Consider the following 13027-nt stretch of genomic DNA (forward strand, 5'->3'; position numbering starts at 1 on the left):
TGGAATACATTTATGCCATACATACAGTATATAAGGGCTTGTGCACTATCCGTTAAAAGAATGGATCGCACTTGGACCAATGTTACTCAATGGGGCAGTGCAGATGAACAACTATTTCACTGACTGAATCTGCGTGTGAAAAAAATTCACAGCATTTTCCTCCGAAAATCAGATGAGACTCGCCCATTTAATAATATGGGTATGAGAAAAAAATTGGGTGCTATACAGAGCCACAGTATAACATCTGATTATTACTGATACATTATAATTCTGTAACGTAGGAAACCGTAAATGGTCCTGTTAATGATGACTAGCTGCAGATGTAAAAATCGGACAGCACATGGATGACAAGTGTGAAAAAAATCATCCCACTTTTCTGGATGAAACTCTGAATGATTTTTTACCCTGTCTTGTGACCCTAGCCTAATAGTAAGTCATTGGGAAACCATGAATATAGTCGTACCATATTTATCCATGAATTGATGTGGCAGGACTTAGGAGTTTGCGTGATATGTTTTACCCTTTTTTTTATCATTTCTGTGTATGGTATTATTATATGCATTTTATATGCTATTCATAGTGATTTTATTATATGAGACTCATCAATTAGTGATTAGAAATTAATTTTAAAATTAATAGTACAATAATTATAGATAATAAAAAATTGTATCTGTTAATAAGTAAATGTGACGCACCGCCAGTCACAATAAATGCATTGCTCTACCACCTTTACCACTGACATATTTGACTTGTGATTTTTTTTGGCAACTAACATGTAGCATTAACATTATACTGGACTTGTTATACAGGCTTCCCTTTAGTTCAAGTCAAGGCAGATTTATGAGGAACATAAAAAAGAAGAAAAAGAAAATGTGTCACAGACAGGGCCTTTGGGGGCAGAAATGAAGAGCATGTTGTTCTATTTAACATGACTGCAGTGTTCACAATGAGGTGAAGAAAGATTTATCTATTAAATATAGATGAAGCAGCGCAACATAAATCTGTGATACATCTATATATAGCAGGTCTTGGGCATCCCAAGATACACAACAGTCATTGCTGCTATTAACATCGATCACACTGCCCGCACCATGTGCCGCTGAAAGTCTAGACCTCTCGAGGACAGCGATATTGCTGAGAAAACGATTGCAATACCCGGATGTTTAGACACTGGGGAACTTGAAGAAGAAGAAGCTGACACTGTCTGCAGAAACACTTTGTAACAAGCAAACGGAGAGATTGTGAAGGACAGCGAGATATTATTTCTGGGAAGGACATCTTCACGCAAGTAGTAAAAGGAGAACAATCTGACCTAGCGGTACATATAGGGGGAGAGCTTAAAAAGAAGTACGAAAGAAGAAATTCAGGCATGTTACTTAGCGAGCACTGTAGAATCAGACAGTAATAAAAAAAAGCGGCGATGTAATACAGAAGAAATAAAAACACAAGTCACTGCTGGTTTTTTCAGCACTAAATTGATTTTCTTTTTGATGTAACATCACTCAACAGAATTTGTCAGGGATTATAGTAAAAAGAATCCTGAGAAGATGTCCCGATGTGACCTCTGCCGGATCAAGGATTGGCTCATTTCAATTTGACTTGTATTGCTGTCACTCATTTTGCATATAGCTTTTATGAATTTTATCTATACGATATACAGCAATCTTATATAAAGGGTTTTTCTTTTTAACATATAGTTCCAGTATGGTAATAAAAAATAGGATACACTTACCTTCCAATACCCTCCTTCCTTGTGGCTGTGTCCCCCACCGGTGTCTTTGGCAGCTGCGGCAAATTGTTGATGCCATTGATTGGCTGCAGCTAGTACCTTCTGATGGGGGACACAACCAAGGGGATAGAGGAGCTGGGTGGGATCGGAAAGTATGTATTTTTTTAATTTTTAAACACACAGAAGCTGGCCATACACATTAGATCACACCAATCCTCTCGATTTTTACATGATTGGCCACCACTAGGGTTGAGCGAAACGGGTCGGCCATTTTCAGAAGTCGCCGACTTTTGGCAAAGTCGGGTTTCATGAAACCCGACCCCTGTGTGGGGTCGGCCATGAGGTCGGCGATCTTCTGAATCTGGTATCGGAATTCCGATACCGAGTTCCGATATGTTTGCGATATCGGAAATCGGTATTGGAATCCACATTTAAGTGTAAAATAAAGAATTAAAATAAAAAATATTGATACACTCACCTCTCCGACGCAGCCTGGACATCGCCGCTGGTAACCGGCATCTTCCATTCCTAAGAATGGTGCTTGAAAGACCTTTCGATGACGTCACGGCTTGTGATTGGTCGCGACCGCCCACGTGACCGCTCAGCGACCAATCACAAGCCGTGACGTAATTTTCAGGTCCTAAATTCCTCATTCTAGGAATTTAGGACACGAGAATTACATCACGGCTTGTGATTGGTCGCTGAGCGGTCACGTGGGCCGCCGCGACCAATCACAAAGCCGTGACATCATCTAAGGCCCTGAACGCGCTCATTCTTAAGAAGGAAGGCTGCCGGAAAGAAGCAGGGCGCGTCCGAGGGTGAGTATATACCTAATAGGAATATACTCACCCTCGGCTTCTTTCCGGCAGCCTTCCTTCTTAAGAATGAGCGTGTGAAGGACCTTTCGATGATGTCACGGCTTGTGATTGGTCGCGGCCGCCCACGTGACCGCTCAGCGACCAATCACAAGCCGTGACGTAATTCTCATGTCCTAAATTCCTAGAATGAGGAATTTAGGACCTGAAAATTATGTCACGGCTTGTGATTGGTCGCTGAGCGGTCACGTGGGCGGCCGCGACCAATCACAAGCCGTGATGTCATCGAAAGGTCTTTCAAGCGCCATTCTTAGGAACGGAAGATGCCGGTTACCAGCGGCGATGTCCAGGCTGCGTCGGAGAGGTGAGTATATCAATATTTTTTATTTTAATTCTTTATTTTACACTTAAATATGGATCCCAGGGCCTGAAGGAGAGTTTCCTCTCCTTCAGACCCTGGGAAACATAGTATCCCATTGCACTGCATTGGGTTTCGGGTTTCGGCCGACCCCGACCCCGACTTTTTTATCGGATCGGCCGATTTCACTCGACCCGACTTTTGAGAAAGTCGGGTTTCGTGAAACCCGACCCAATCCTATAAAAATAAAAGTCGCTTAACCCTAGCCACCACTGTACTCACTGTGGCCATGCAGGGAAGAGGAATGGGGCTCTGGACCACCTGAGGGGGTCTCAGTAATAATATCCCCAGCAATCAAACTTTTTTTATGAGAAAACTCCATTGTTGCAAATGAAATAGGTATCAATCATTTGTATATATCAGTTTATTGGTTCACTTTATGGTAAAAGGGTGTATGTCTCTGGTTTTGCCAGGGCAAAATAGTTTATCATTTTTATATGACTCACTATAAAATGATAATTTGATAATTTCATTGTTGTCTTAAAAAAAAAAGTTTAGCTTTATATTAATATTCATAAAGGACAATTGATAAGAGCAGTAGCAATGTTTTTAAGGCTAAGGTGACATAGGCGTATGTTCTGTCATCTGATAGAATCATGACAAATATGCTAATCACACACTCATCAAACTCTAATCCGATTTTCTTGGTTGAGGAGAAGATGGAAAAAAAATGTCTCCTTCTTTTCCATTCTGTCAGTCCATGAAAATTGGAATGCACTCAGATGTATTCCGAAAGCAGGCCAATGTTTTCCACGTACTCATCGATTTTCAGAGCTAAGTGTGATCCGAATAAAGGGCAAGGCTCGATCCGAGTGAGAAATCAAACATGCACAGTCCCATAGAATAACATTGGTCCAAGTGTGATCCAATGTTTTGTTGGATCGCACTCGGAACAAAAATATAGTCCTGTGTACAAGCTATTATGATGATAAATTGCAGAGGCCATTGATTGTCTTTTGCCTTTGCTTGACACTAAATGACTCATCATGTTGCTTAAATTACAACTGGAGGTGTCAGGAAACTGCAAAATGTGAAACAGAACTATATTTACAGTTGTGCTAAAAAAAGTTGGGTGAAGCCATTTATTGTCAAACTACTGTGTTTTCTCTTTTTAAATCATAATGACAACTCAAAACATCCAAATCACCCTGATCAAAAGTTTACATACCCCATTTCTTAATACTTCTTTAGATCTCCCCAGAGTGGCTCAATGATATTGAGGTCAGGAGACTGAGATGGCCACTCCATAACCTTCACTTTGTTCTGCTGTAGCCAATGGCAGGTCGACTTGACCTTGTGTTTTGGATAATTGTCATGTTGGAACGTCCAAGTACTTCCCATGCACAACTTCCGGGCTGGTGATTGCAAATTCGCCTCCAGTATCTGCTGATAACGTGCTTCATTCATCTTTCGGTCAACTTTGACCAAGTTTCCTGTGCCTTTGTAGCTCACACATCCCCAAAATATCAGCGATCCACCGCCATGTTTTACAGTGGGAATGGTGTTCCTTTATCATAGGCCTTGTTGACCTCTCTCCAAATGTGACATTTATGGTTGTGGCCAAAAAACTCTCATCACTTTAAATTACCTTGTTCCAGATGTTTTGAGGCTTGTCTCTGTGCTGTTTTGCGTATAGTAGACAAGTTACTTTGTGGCATTTGCACAGTAATGACTTTCTTCTGGTGACTTGGCCATGCAGCCCATTTTCCTTCAAGTGCCTCCTTATTGTGCATTTTGAAACAACCACACCGCTAGTTTTCACAGAGTCCAGTATTTTAGCTGCTGTTATTTGTGGGTTTTTCTATGCATCCCAAATAATTTTCCTGGCAGTTGTGGACAACAGTTTGTTGGTCTATCTGACTGTGGTTTTGTTTTTACAGAGCCCTTGATTTTCCATTTGTTAATCACAGATTGAACTCAGCTGACTGACATTATCAATTCCTTGGATATCTTAATATATCCCTTTCCTGTTGTATACAGTTCAACTACCTTTTCCAGTAGATCCATTGACAATACTTTTGCTTTCCCAATGACTCACAATTCAGAAATGTCAGTGGCTGGTTGAAAGATGCAAGAGTCTGTCTGGATCCCAGAAATTCACTCAACTTTTATGCACACACACTTATTACAAGCAAACAGGTCACAGGTGAGGATGTTACCTTTAGTAGCCATTCAAACCCATTTGTGTCAACTTCTGTGCATGTTATCAGGCCAAAATCACCAGGGTGTGAACTTTTGATCAGGGTCATTTGGATGATTTGGGTTGTCATTAAGATTTAAAAAGAGGAGACACAGTAGGTTGACCCAACCACTAACTTCTGACAGTATCATTCATCGCAAATATCATTTTAATTAGAAACAATAGCATAGCACACTCCATTATTTTTTTTCCAGCAAAATATCGGACTCCATTATTGTCAATTAGAACATCTGTGCACTGTTTGAGCCTACTATGTAACAAACTTGTGCCTTGGAGGAATTTTGTTTTTCCTTTTTATATACAGGAATAGAAAACTGGAACATAGCTTAACATCAAAAGTTCATTGGTGTAGTACCAGTAGAAGCCAGTTGATGTCACCATTTCTATCCGACTTGCTGAACTTTTCCTGTTATTCTGTTCTGTCAAAACTCTTTATTAATACGAATGTGTCAGGTCACAGAATAGTGAAGAAAGTTAGCTACTACAGTGATGTATTTGGGAAGAAAAGAGATTTTAATTAAACCATAATACATCAAGGATAAGCTGCCAAAACCGCTTAGCTTTGTATTGTCTATTTACTTGTATGAAGTTTACATATTAACGTGATAAAACCCTTAGGAAAATATGAATCGCTCAAAGGCTGTAGATTGTTTACCAAACCGTTTAAGGAGAAACAAGTCTCATCTACCTAGACAAAAGATTCTCAGCTCGTTTTGATACTTATCTGGATTTTTCAAGAAGGAAATTAGAGAGCCCTATCTGTTTATTCCAGCTTAGTATTTCATAAAATGGTAACAGTGGGTAAAAGCAAACCGTTAAAGATAATAAATCACAGAAGAAGAGAGCAAGGACTTTAGAGTCAGGTGTTGGAAATAATAAGTCTAAAAGTCTTAACTCATTCAGAAAAGCTCTTAAAAGGGAATTTGTCACCAGGCTTTTTGTATATAACCTAAGAGCAGCATAGCGTACGGTCAGAGACCCTTATTCCATAGATGTGTCACTTACTGATCTGCTCACTGTAATTTTCCTAAAATCACAGTTTTATCAGTAGCAGAATATCATAAAAGGACCACTTAGCCTGCTGCCAGGAAGTCTAACCACACCCCCACCGCCGATAGGCAGCTTCCTGTTTATGCACAGTGTACACAGAAAGCTGCGAATCACTGGTGTGGGCAGGATAATACAGAGCTCAGCATTCACCTGGTAGATCTGCAGCAGACACAACAATTTGAATGAAAACAGCAGCAACCAGTAAAGTAAGTGATATATCACTGAATTCAGGGTATCTGCCCCTATATCATGCTGCTTTTAGATGGGGTAGCAAAAATATAGTGACAGATTCCCTTTAAAGATTTGATACTGACTTTTAGGATTGCTGCTTTCAACAGGTCACGTTAAAGTCCTTGCGCTCTATCTCCATAAAGAGGCTAATTGCTTAATTAATTTCTCATGGGTGTATTACATGACCATTAAGTCTCCTTAGTCGATCTTGGCCCTATTCAAAAGTAGAAACATTACTCCCTAGATCACCTGTCAAGGGACTCTCACCCAGCTTACCAAATTCTCCTGTTGTTAGAGTAAAACACTGTGAATAATCAGCACTTTATATAAGGTTGGCAATATGTTTTTACTGTTCCTAAGTGTTTTGTATCACACTTATGTGAAGCTTAGTCAATACATTTCCATATGAAGAGATCAAAAATGTAGGCAACACTTAAAGGGAACCTTGAAGGTCCCCTTTCACTTTTAAACAATTCCAATGTCCTTTTAAAAATGTTGTTTTAATGCAGCTACACATAATTGAGACTAGATGAGTTCAGTAGCTGCATTCTTGTCCCATGGAGTTAACGGAGGGTCCCTGCACTGCCGGAGGCTATTATAGCTGCTCTCACTGTAATGAGAATACAGAATACTTTATTTTTAATTTTAAAGGGAGTCTATAAGGGCATTTCGGCTGCTAAATTAATAACAATGCCGGTTAAGGTACTTAAACATGAGTGCTGACTTTGGCTTCTGGAAGAAAGTGTGAAGAAAATTGTGGAAGAAACAAACTATAATCCAACACACGAATGAGCTGGTTAGTGCTCTATCTGCAGTCCCAATCCTGGCATGTGCTCTGTCCCTCTGCATTAAATCCTGCACAATGCCAATATCTTGGCCATGATTAATGGCTGTACCTTTCTACTATGTGACTTACACTTTGAGATCATTTGCATATGCCATGAACTCTGGTTCTGAGTATGCATGTTACCCTTTCTGATGTGGGCAAGGACTTCACTAACGTACTTCACTTGTCAGCTGGTAAATCTTTTAACTCATACTTCACAAAACGTAAACCCATTATTGAATAAGATTGTCCATCCCATTCCAATTTCATAATTTCCATATTACAATCTACCTATACCATTTGATTGTACACCTTGGTATAATAAACAAGCTGTTAGACTAGAAGTTAGTAGAAATCTTTTCTCACAAGAGCCACAATATTGTATTCTTTATCCTTACTTTGCACTGTACAGTGAATAGCTGCAATAGCCTCACAATGTAGTTTATAATTGGGATGAGTGAATATATTTGATGAGAACCACATTTGTGCTAAATTTTTGAGAATTCCCTAAGCCTGGAGAATTTGTACTATTTGAGATTCATTTTTTGCAAATCCTCTAAAATAGCAGTGCCATTTTCCACATTGCAAAAGATTGCATCAGTATTAAAGCCTGTATAAAAGCAGAAGCAAGGAATGCAGCAGCTATTTTGTAGTGAATTTGGATATTGAAAAAATGTCACAGCTCACAAGTTGCAGACTAGTGTAAGCGTGTTGCAGCACAGCAGTGAATAAGATTTGTGAAAAAAAGAAAACAATACAGAAATTCATTTGATCAGGATAGAAATACAGTGTGGCTTGCAGTGATTGATCAGAGTAGTTATGGTGCATATGCATTTCAATTGAACATTTTTTTTTTGCATTTGTGCAAAAGTATGCCGCTAATATTTCTGAAAGAAAAAGAAAAAAATGGGTTCTTTCTTAGAAGGGGAAAAAATGCAGACATTTTAACTGTCTCACAAAGTGTGCATATCACAAACAGTTTTTTTTGCAAACCCATTATATTAATCAAATATGATGCTCGTACGCCTGTTGCTGCTGCTGTTTTTTTGTGGTTTGCACTTAGCATTCCTTGATCAGCCCTTTTTGGCAAGTGGGAATTTGTGTTAAAAAAATACAGACATTTAATGTGACTGCTTTACACATTGTTCATGTTGCAAACTATTGATTTTTAACACATCTGTTATATTAGTCAAATTTGATGAATGTGCATGTGTTTCTGGCCGTGTTCTATACCTACTATTTCTTGTTGGCTCCATTTTGGGAAGGGGGGAATTGTGTTTAAAAAATCCAAAATAGAAATAAAAAATTACACTAATTTATCTGTATGACTATATTTGTTTTAAGGCATAATTGAGAGCCATTTGCTTCTCAGTATAAGAGCCTGAAAGCTCTTTTCATGGTTGTGGTGGTGGTAAGTCCTATGTGCAGAAATTTTGGGTGTGGAATTTATTTTTCACATTGCTGTAAAACCAATTTATCGCAGTGTACAGGATCTAAAACAACAAAAAAGTCTGGTCCAAGTAAAAATCAACTATGAACTAATACTCTACAGTAATACATGAAGCTACACCACCTGCTCATGAGGGAAAAGTAAACTGGTCAGCAATATGAGCAATGCACAAGCTGTTTTCCATATCCCCAAGATTTCCTTTCTGGTAGCTAGGTGGCATCCACAAAAAATTCCTGATCATTGTCATTATAATCATCATCAAAGCTGAAAGACCAGGTCAAAATATGAAGCTTGCAGCACTCAGAAGCTTTGCAAACCTGGAGAGGAGCTTAGCTTATGGCTGCTTTTCTGTACCAGTCTGGCCCCAACAGCATGATATTCTTTGTATCAATCAGAAGAATGAGTGATGTAGGGGAAGAGAAGTCAAAGTACAGCAAAGTCCACACAGATCATAGTGGGAGGGTTCTCTATGATTAGGTGGACAGACAGGTCATCCATTGTTGAGTTCAGCAGTGGGCTGTTTGCCATGTGCTTGGGTTCAGCATATTGCAGAGCAGATAGGAAAATTGTTGGGTAGGGCTAGGGAAGACACGGCGTGCATGCTACGTATTTCTACAAATGACAAACTCAAATGGCAAAGGAAGGTCCTTAAACCTATTTCAGGAATTAGCAGAAATACAGGACCTCCAAGGTAGTGTTTTCAGAAACATTGCCAATGCCACAAGTGTGACTAGAAAAACAGAATGGTTAGATGGGTTGAGATTTTTAAACTGAGTTCTAGGGGTTAATGAGTATCTAAAGGGGCTGAGACGAACAAGCAAAATTGGATGACTAGAAATAAATATGATTAAACCATCAAATGTTTGCTGATCAATGAAAAAAAGTCTTGCAAACAAAATGCACAAATCTGATACTGGCTGGACGAGGGCTATAAAGGGGTGATCAATGTGGAGAGTTACACTATATTCAAAAAAGATAGTAGTGATAAAAACATTGAAGGGGTTAATGATAACATTAGGATCAGCTGTCACAGTGTGGAGTCATTATGGGTAAATATCCAAGTCGCTGGCAATAGTGGTAAACTACTAATTAGAGTTTGCTATAAACCTTCTCGCATAACCGAACAGTCAGAGGATGAAATGCTAAAAAGATAGAAAATGCAGTAAATAATAATAGGCTCCTTATTATGTGAGTAACGTGTGCTAAGTAATTGTTAGACTACTGTATCTCTTATTCTAAAATTCTTTAACACCTTACAGACATCGGGCGTACATTTACATGTCGGTATACCTCCCTTTGGTGTGGGCTCCGGTGGTGAGCTCACATCTTTCCAGGGACATGTCAGCTATTTTGAACAGGTTACATGTGCCTGCAATAGCCCCAAGTGTAATCGCGATCCACTCGCAGCTATTAAGCAGTTAAATGCTGCTGTCAAACTCTGACAGCGGCATTTAAATCGCACTTTTGTCAATCGCGGCAACCCCATCAAGTGATTGCGGGTCACCAGTGTGTTAGCATGGCAACCTGAGGTCTCCTAGGGACCTATATGGTTGTCAGTGCCGGCATGCTGTGAGCGCCACCCAGTGGTTGGCGCTCATAAGAAGTGAACAAATCTACTACATAGAGACAATCTGAACATCACCTCTATGTAGCAGAGCTGATGTGGTTGTGGCAGCTTCTTGTCTCCTATGGAGACTACTGAAGCATGGCAAAAGTAACAAAAAATTAAAAAAATATAATATGCAAATTGCCTCTTCTGAGAAAAAGAGGACTTAAACTCTATAGCGCCACCTGTCCTCTTTTTCTCAAAAGAGGCAATTTGCATATTATATTTCCCAGAGGAGCATTGCACAGCGAATAAGCCTCCTTACCTTGACAAGCCAGAGATGGTATGTCACTTTCCATAAGGAGAAACGATACCCCTTAAAAATATTAAAAAAATGAAAAAAATATAAAAGTTCAAATCCCCCCCCTTTCGCCCCATTAAAAAAAAACAATAAAAATAAAATCAAACATAACATATTTGGCATTGCTGTATTCAGAATAACCCGATATATCAATAAAAAAATGATTAACCTGGTCGCTAAATGACGTAGCAAGAAAAAAGTTAAAACGCCAGAATTACGTTTTTTTGGTTGCCATGACATTGCATTAAAATTAAATGACGGGCAATCAAAAGATCATGGTATCATTAAAAACGTCAGCTCGGCATGCAAAAATATGCCCTCACCCGACCCAAGATCATGAAAAATGGATAGCAGCGGGTATCGGAAAAATGGCGCAATTTTTTATTTTATGTTAACAAAGTTTAGAATTTTTTTTCACTACTTAGATAAAAAAAGAACCTAGACATGTTTAGTGTCTATGAACTCGTAATGACCTGGAGAATCATAATGGCAGGTCAGTTTTAGCATCTAGTGAACCTAGTAAAAAAGCCAAACAAAAAACTAGTGTGGATTGCACTTTTTTTGCAATTTCATTGCACTTGAAATTTGTTTCCTGTTTTCTAGTACATAACATGATAAAACCAATGGTGTCTTTCAAAAGTACAACTTGTCTCACAAAAAACAAGCCCTCACATGGCCATATTGATTTAAAAATAAAAACGTTATGGCTCTGGGAAGTAGGGGTGCGAAAAACGAAAATGCAAAACCAAAAAAGCTCTGGGGGTTAAGGGGTTAAATGCAATCTCTGCCATAAATCGGAAAATTGTTTGTGGTACTGATATTCAAAAAGGGTAAGAAGGCGGATCAGTGCAGCCACTGTCTGGTACATTTTACCTCAGTGGTGTGCAAAATGTTTGAAGGCATTGTGAAAAGACTACTTGCAAAGACATATTTCAGAAAAAAATATAAATGGAAACCAGCATGAATTCATGAAGGATAAGTGGCTTCAAACCAACATGTTGGTTTTCTATAGTGCATATGTGAATATTGGTTATGGAGCTGATGTAATATATCTGGACTTTATAAATGCATTTGAAACTGTACCATATAACAGGCTTATACTGGAGCTTCAGTATCATGGACAAAGGGACAGTTTGGGCACTTGGGTAAAAAAAATAGTAAACAGACAGGAAGCAAAGAGTCGTAAATGGTAAAATCTTTAGGCTGTGTGCACACGTAGCAGATTTTTCGCGTTTTTTTCACGGTTTTTCGCTATAAAAACGCTACAAAACCGCAAAAACATGCTGCGTTGTTTTCCTGAGCGGAATCACATTCCAGAAAAAAACGCAGCATGTTCATTAAATTTGCGGAATTGCGGGGAATTCCGCACACCTAGGAATGCATTGATCTGCTTACTTCACGCATGGGGCTATGCACACCATGCGGGAAGTAAGCAGATCATGTGCGGTTGGTACCCAGGGTGGAGGAGAGGAGACTTTACTCCACGGACTGGGCACCATATAATTGTTAAAAAAAAAATAATTAAAATTAAAAATATTGATATACTTACCTTCTGATGGCCCCGGAGTCTTCCCGCCTCTCAGCGGTGCACGCGCCCGCTTCGGTTCCCAGGGATGCTGTGTGAGAAGGACCTGCGATGATGTCGCAGTCACGTGACTGCGATGACGTCGCGGTCTTGTGACAGTGACATCATTGCACGTCCTTCACACACAGCATCTATAGGAATGGAAGCCGCTGAGGAGATCCGGGGCCATCAGAAGGTGAGTATAACCATTTTTTAAATTATTTTTAACATTCTTTCTTTTACTATTGATGCTGCATAGGCAGGATCAATAGTAAAAAGTTGGTCACACTTGTCAAACACTATGTTTGACAAGTGTGACCAACCTGTCAATCAGTTTTCCAAGCGATGCTACAGATTGCTTGGAAAATGCTAGCATTCTGCAAGCTAATTACGCTTGCAAAATGCTAGTTTTTAGCGGGAATACACATGCCAATTCCGCATGCGATATACCCGTGGCAGGAGCTGCAGAATTGCCTCAGAAATTTCCACGGCAATTCTGCAACGTGTGCACTTAGCCTTAATTGGACTAAAGTCAACAGTGAGGACCACAAGCTTAGGCCCTATTTCTTTTTGTTATCTTTATTAATGATCTTATGGATAGGAAAGTAAAGACTTTGCTGATGACATAAAACTTTGTAGGATAATTTAAACGGGCCTTTACTGTGTCATGTTACGTAATGCATGTTTACCATCATCCTCATATTTTGTGAAAAATTAGATATTTTTTGTGTACATTAACTGATCTGAATTCTCCCCAGTGGGGCCCCATGCATAGGACTTGGCACAAAAGGCTTCTTTTTTTATTACTCTTGGCTTGCATGATTACTATTTTCTTTA

The 13027-nt window shown here is 39.3% G+C and overlaps 1 protein-coding gene across 2 annotated transcripts in view; it reads right to left on the minus strand.

Moving 5' to 3' along the window:
- COL19A1 (collagen type XIX alpha 1 chain) overlaps positions 1 to 13027 on the minus strand; it is a 1614879-nt gene that overhangs the window by 1190101 nt on the left and 411751 nt on the right. The gene's annotated exons all lie outside the window — the stretch shown is intronic.

Source organism: Ranitomeya variabilis, chromosome 2 (assembly GCF_051348905.1).
Source record: "Ranitomeya variabilis isolate aRanVar5 chromosome 2, aRanVar5.hap1, whole genome shotgun sequence".
NCBI lineage: Eukaryota > Metazoa > Chordata > Amphibia > Anura > Dendrobatidae > Ranitomeya > Ranitomeya variabilis.